The sequence below is a fragment of the Canis aureus genome, chromosome 37 (assembly GCF_053574225.1).
Source record: "Canis aureus isolate CA01 chromosome 37, VMU_Caureus_v.1.0, whole genome shotgun sequence".
In the NCBI taxonomy this organism is placed as follows: domain Eukaryota; kingdom Metazoa; phylum Chordata; class Mammalia; order Carnivora; family Canidae; genus Canis; species Canis aureus.
In genome coordinates, this window is record NC_135647.1 from 4,193,601 (window position 1) to 4,200,440 (window position 6,840).

The following is a 6,840-nucleotide window of genomic DNA, read 5'->3' on the forward strand; positions in this document are numbered from 1 at the left end:
TTATTTATTTATTCATGAGAGACAGGCAGTGACACAGGCAGAGGGAGAAGCAGGCTCGGGCGGAGAGCAGGATGCAGGACTCTATCCCAGGCCCCGGGGATCACACCCTGAGTCAAAGGCGGAGGCTCAACCACTGAGCCACTCAGGTGCCCCCAATATGTATATTTTTAAAGAGTGAGTTGATAGACTTGTCCCTTCCATGATAATAATGCAAGACAGTTAAGAGTTTCAAAGATTCCCATTCAATCACTATCAGTATGTATAAACACAGAGCTAAGGAAACACAACAGAGAGTTGTTTTTGTTTTTGTTTAAGGGTATTGGGAATGAAGCTGAATTAGGAATCCAGTAGACAAAAGGCTTCATAGAAGAGAGGATGTTTTGACTTAAGCATTGAAAGCAAAGGAGAACATCAAGCATTAAAATCTGATTAAGAACATACCTGGTAGATTTTTCTAAGGCCTTCAGTGATGAAACATACCTTCCAAAAACATGCCTTCAGAGAGCTTTCTTTGAGACAATATATGGTAACTCTTTTTTGAAAACTTGACCCCGGCTCAATGAGACAGCTCTGCTGAAGATATCCTTGCAAACGCTTAGGACAGCTCTGGGGGATCCCTGGGTGGCGCAGCGGTTTAGCGCCTGCCTTTGGCCCAGGGCGCGATCCTGGAGACCCGGGATCAAATCCCACATCGGGCTCCCGGTGCATGGAGCCTGCTTCTCCCTCTGCCTTTGTCTCTGGTGCTCTCTCTCTCTCTGTCTCTCAGTCTTTCATGAATAAATAAATAAAATATTAAAAAAAAAAAAAAAAAAAGGAAAGCTCTGGGACATGGCCAGACACATTGCCTTGCAATGCATGTCAAGGATTTGGAATTTAATATAGGATGGGTGGAAGCCATGGGGGGAACTTCAATGAACAGAAAGGTAATGATATGATGTATGTTTAAATGGATCATTCTGGTTGCGTGGGGAAGAGATTACAGAGGTAGTGATGATGGTGTGTGCCGAGGTAGGTGATGGAAAAGGGGAAACAGGGTGAGCTTGGTGCTATATATTGAAGACTGAGTTGACAAGATTTACAAATGGGATGTAAGAGGCATAGAAATTGCCTCCAAAATATTTTGCCTAAACAACTGGGACAATCATAGTGCCATCTGCTGAGAGAGAATTTTAGAAAGGAAGAAGTTTAGCTGGAGATCAGGTTATGGCATGGCATTTGTTTCTGAGCATGTTAAATTTGAAAGCTCTACTAAACAGATATCTAAGCAGAGATATCAAGTGAGCAGTCTGAAGTTTGGGAGAGATGTTGGTGGGACATTTATACCGGGGACTGTACAGATATTTAAAGCCATAAGAACTGGGTAAGATCTCTTAGGAAGTGAGATAGCAAAAAGTTCCAGGGAATCCTTGGGTGGCTTAGAGGTTTAGTGCCCGCCTTCAGGCCAGGGTGTGATCCTGGAAACCCAGGATGGAGTCCCGCGTCGGGCTTCCTGCATGGAGCCTGCTTCTTCCTCTGCCTGTGTCTCTGCCTCTCTCTCTCTCTCTCTCTCTGTGTGTGTGTGTCTCTCTCATGGATAAATAAATAAAATCTTAAAAAAAAAAAGTTCCTATGATTGAGTTCTAGACCCTCTAGTATTTAATGGCTAAGAGAAGAGAGAGATCCAGCAGAAGAATATGAAAAGGGGTGGCCAGGAAGAAAGAGTAAAATCCGAGGGAGGAATCCTTGAAGCAAAGTGAAGAAAATGTTTTAGGAATGAGGAAGTCCTCAATTATATCAAATGTTACTGACAGGTAAGATGAGAAATGAGAATTGCCTATGTTGGAAGTGACACTTTGGAGTTTCCTGGTGATCTTGATAGGGGCAGTTCCCATAGAGTGGTAGGGAATGGGATCTGGATTGTCATCTTCCTATTCAGCCCAAGCCATGATAGGTTCTCAGAAGATTTCTGCACCCCTATAACAATTTAGCCTTCAAGTTCTTTAATCTCTTTCCTTAGCTCTTGAGTTCCAAAGCATGTCAGTTACCTTAACCCAGCCTCACACTCCAGACTGTGTTCTCACCCAGAACGGTTTCATGTCAGAAATGTTATACCAATGATATACTCTCTGACCTTAATCTCCTGGAGGCTTTTATACCCACAGCAATTACACAATTATATTCTCCCATCAGACCCTTGCCAGCTCTTCTCCCTTCTCTCTCTAGCCCAGATTATGTAACTCATCATGTGAAACTCCTCTGACTAGTACTTGGAACACATGGCATTCATGGGGTGTATCATAGAAGCCACTTTATTTTTGTCCCTCCAAACCTGCTGAGTGAGACTAGTCCTTCTCTGGCCTCTTGAAAACTTGGTTAGGTTCCATGACTCTTCTGGTCTCTCAGTCCTATATGTTCACTCCAGTATCAATTCAGTAATTGAAAATGTCCACTCCATATACTGATTTCAATTCAATTATTTGCAGCGTCAGACCCTGTATACTAACATGAAAAGACTTGATTCCTCTCTCCTTGTTGGGCCTGGAGGCAAACAAGAATGTTTGATGTGGATGGGGATCACAGACAGCTCCCCCAATCCCTACCCACTCCCTTTCTTATTCTGTGGCTCCATTTCAGACTTTGCTGGGGGCAGTGAAGCCAAGTAAGAATGAATGAAACATTTTTACCTAAAGATGGCATCATGCTCTCTATAGTTGGGGCAGATTGTAAAACTGACCTCTTTGTGGGCTGGTCTATGAGTTCTCTGGAAGACTATCCCCCAGGCCTATCTGGTTGCCATTCTTTTGATATGAACAGTGACCCTCCCAGTCATTTACAGAATCTTCCTCTTCTTGCCTCAAATTACCAGGTTTGTTTCTTCCCCACGTGGTGCTTTTTGGGGCAGGATCCTTTAAGAAACAACCCAGACTGATTTTCCCATTGTCACCTCTGCACCATTAGAGGGAATGCAGCTACTTCCCTTGCATAGAGGTGCTATCCTCTGCTTGGATAGGAGCTTGTGACCTTTTCAAGCCCTTGGAGGTATCTTAAGGAGTTCCTCTCACTAGGCTTGAAGTGAGTGGCAAGCACCTCCCTTACCCCTTTCTCTGGAAGCATTTCTAAATCTTCCACACAGCTTCTGCCTGAGTCTTCAGTCTTCTAATCCTTTTATGTCTTCCACCCGGATGATAAGTCCAAGAGTTTTGTAATGGCTTCTCAGAATATTCTCTATGGAATTTGCATCTGGTACCAGACTCTGGTGTTGGGACCCCCTCTTGGCACCTATATTCCTCAGCAACCTTGATTCTTTGCACTTCTTGTATTTGTTAATGAAGTCGTTTATTTCATACATACTTGCTGAGCATGACTATTTCAGGTTCTAGGGATAGAGGAGTGAGTGAAACAAAGCACCTGGCCCCCTCAGAACCTCAGAATTTGACCCTATTTTTTAAAAAAAGATTTTATTTATTCATGAGACACAGAGAGAGAAGCAGAGACATAGGCAGAGGGAGAGCCCAATGTGGGACCTGATCCTAGGACCCCGGGATCACGACCCGAGCCAAAGACAGATGCTTAGCCACTGAGCCACCCAGGTGTCCCAGAATGTGACTCTATTTGAAAGCAGAGACTTTGCAGGTTTAACTAGCTAAGGGCCTCAAGATGAAATCATCCTGGATTTAGGATGTGTCCTAAATTTAATGACCAGTGTCTTTATCAGAGAAAAGAGAAGGACACTTGAACACTCAGCCCCATGTGAAGGTGGGGGCAGAGATTGGAGTGATACAGCCTCAAGCCAAGGATACCAGAAGCCACCAGAAGCCAAAAGAAGCAAGGATAGATTCTCCCCTAGAGCCTTCAGGGGGAGCATGGTCTTGCTGATACCATAATTTTGGTCTTTGAGCATAGAGCTGTGAAAAAATAATGTTCTGTTGTCTTAAGCCACCTGGTTTGTGGTACTTTGTTTTGGCAGCCTAGGAAATTCTTACATTGCTCTCCTGTAGCTTAAATACTGGTTGATTTGGGCCCATAAAATTCATGGCTTTGGCTCTGCCCTTAGTACCACTTGATAATAATTTTACTGCCTTCTCTCATTTCCCTAATACCTCTAAAATTTTACTGTTACCCTCAAACCTCTTATTTCAGCCAAGTTCCATCTCCAGGTGGAGTACTCTGTGATCATTTAAAGTACAAAATAATTTCCCTGACGGGAAACAGACCAAAAGACATTATAGTTTTATATTTTCTTCCAATTTAATTTGCTGTTAAGTTCAGACTTTTGTGGCTCTTTAATATTTGGCTTCAGAATTCAAATCAAAGCCTTCTCCCAAAGTATTTTGGACCTTTAAGAGAAGTAAATTCCTTTGGAGCCTTAGATGTGTTTATTAGAGTATGTGTGCTTGTTCCTCTTCACCCCTTCCACAAATGTGTCCCAGGCTCAGGTAATACAAAATAAAGAGAAGTGGTACTTAGTTTAAAAGAGTTTACAGGTCGGAGACAGACATGAAAAATATGCTAATACAGATAGTTGTTTGATTTCGCTTGTGAGAAAACTGTCAATGACTAGTGCAGGATCTCAGAGGACTTATAAGGGTGAACGAACATGGGAGGTTAGGGACAGCCTTTATCAGGAAGTGACATTTTAGTTGTGACTGGGATGTATAAGCATTAGCAACATGCCAAGGAGGGACAAAGAAAAATTTCCAACAAGGTAAAAAAAGGGTGGGAAGAGCAAGCAGTGTTAATTGATCATTGGAAGAACTGCCAGAGGTGGCTGAGTCTGGAGCATGGCATTCGAGTGGGTCTAGGTGAGGCCAGAGTGGCAGGCGTGAACTAGATCATACTGGGCTTTAGATGAGTTAAGGAGTTTTGATTTCATTATTTGAGAAATGGGGAAACTATCAAAAGGTTTTAAACTAGGGGAAGGATTCCATTTTCATATGTATGTATGTTTGTATGTATTTAGTAGACTCCATGACCAGCATTAAGCCCAATGTGGGGCTTGATCCACAACCCTGAGATCAAGACCTGAGCCAGAATCAAGAGTCAGACACTTAACCAAATGAGCCACTGAGGCGCCCCTCCATTTTCATTTATTTTTATTATTTTATTTTTTAATGATTTTATTTATTTATTCATGAGAGAGAGAGAGAGAGAGAGAGGCAGAGACATAGAGAGAGAATCAGGCTCCTCACAAGAAGCTCAATGTGGGACTCAGTCCCAGGACCCCAGGATCACGCCCTGAGCCTAAGGCAGATGCTCAACTGCTGAGCCACCCAGGTGTCCCCATTTTCATTTTTAAATGACTGCTCCGGACTATCTTTGGAGACAGGACTGTATGGGGCAGGGGAAGAGTGGAAGCAGAAAGATCACTGACAGTTTTATGCAGGCATCTGTACAAAACTTGATGGGGCACTGTGTGAGGGCAGGGGAAGAGGTTATGGAGAGAGAAGACTGGAGAGATATATGGAAGTAGGGTGGGTAGGATTCCATGACTGGTAAGAAGAAGGCACGCTAGTTTGAGAGGGCCACCATGACAAAATCCCACAGACTGGGTGCGTTAAGAAACAGAAATTTGTTTTCTCACAGTGCTGGAGTCTAGAAGCCCAGGATCAAGATGCTTAGCAGGTTTGGTTTCTCCTGAGGCCTCTGTCCTTGACTTGTAGATGGTACCTTCCTCCTGGGCCCTCACATGAACTTTTTCTGTGCATGGACAATGCTGGGGTTTCTCTGTGTCTTGTAAGGACACCTGTTTGATTGGATCAGGACCCACCCTTCTGACCTCATTTTTATTTAATTACCTCATTTTTATTTAACTGTATTTGGCCTGTCTCCAAATACAGTTACATTTTCAGGTACTGGGGGTCAGGGCTTCAACATATGAACATGGGGACACAAGTCATTCAATAATAGAAAGTAAAGATAAAATCGTGATTCTGGGAGAAGCAAGATGGTGAATGATGGTGCACTGGACTGAGTCAGGGAAAGTTGGAGGAAGAAGAGTTTAGGGGAAAGATTGGAAATTCTATTTTGGACCTGGGACCTGTTGAGTTTGAGGTTGCTGGGTACATATCCAGATGTGTTGCTCCGCAACAGGGAAGAAAGTCTAGATTAGGCAGGTACGTGTGGGAGTTTGGGCATGGAGACCATAAGTGGGGCTGTGAGTGTGCAGGAGGTTGCCTGGGGAGGGGGTGAGAGAGGGAGGAAGGGTCTGGATCACGTCTCCAAGACACACCAACCAACTCTAGAGGATCACGGAGGAGCTCACCAGGAGATTGAGAGGGGTGGAGCCTTGGTCTGTTCTAGTATGTACTGGCCCAAGTGGTAGGAATCCTAAATAAATAGTGGCATCACCCCCGAGAGCATACTACTTTTGACTATGGGGGAGGGTAGTGGAGGTAAGGGGACTAGAAGTTACCATGACTTGAGTTTTCATTGAATTCTAAGAAAACAACCCACATGCGTCCTTAGAAAAAACAAAGGCAGATCCTCAGGGGTGGTGTGGGAGAAGGATTCTCTGAGATAGGTTTGGAAGTCTGGCCTGCTGTCCCTCCACTTTTCCCTTAGGGCTTTAATACTTCGCCTACTATCATTCTGAAGCTGAGGAGGGCCTACTCCTTTTTTCTTTTCTTTTCTTTTCTTTTCTTTTCTTTTCTTTTCTTTTCTTTTCTTTTCTTTTCTTTCCTTTTTTCTTTTTTCTTTTCTTTTTTCTTTTCTTTCTCTTTTCTTTTCTTTTCTTTTCTTCTTTTCTTTTCAAAGATTTTATTTATTTATTCATGAGAGACACAGAGGCAGAGACAGGTAGAGGGAGGAGCAGGCTCCTCACAGGGAGCCTGGGATCACGGTCTGAGCTAAAGGCAGATACTC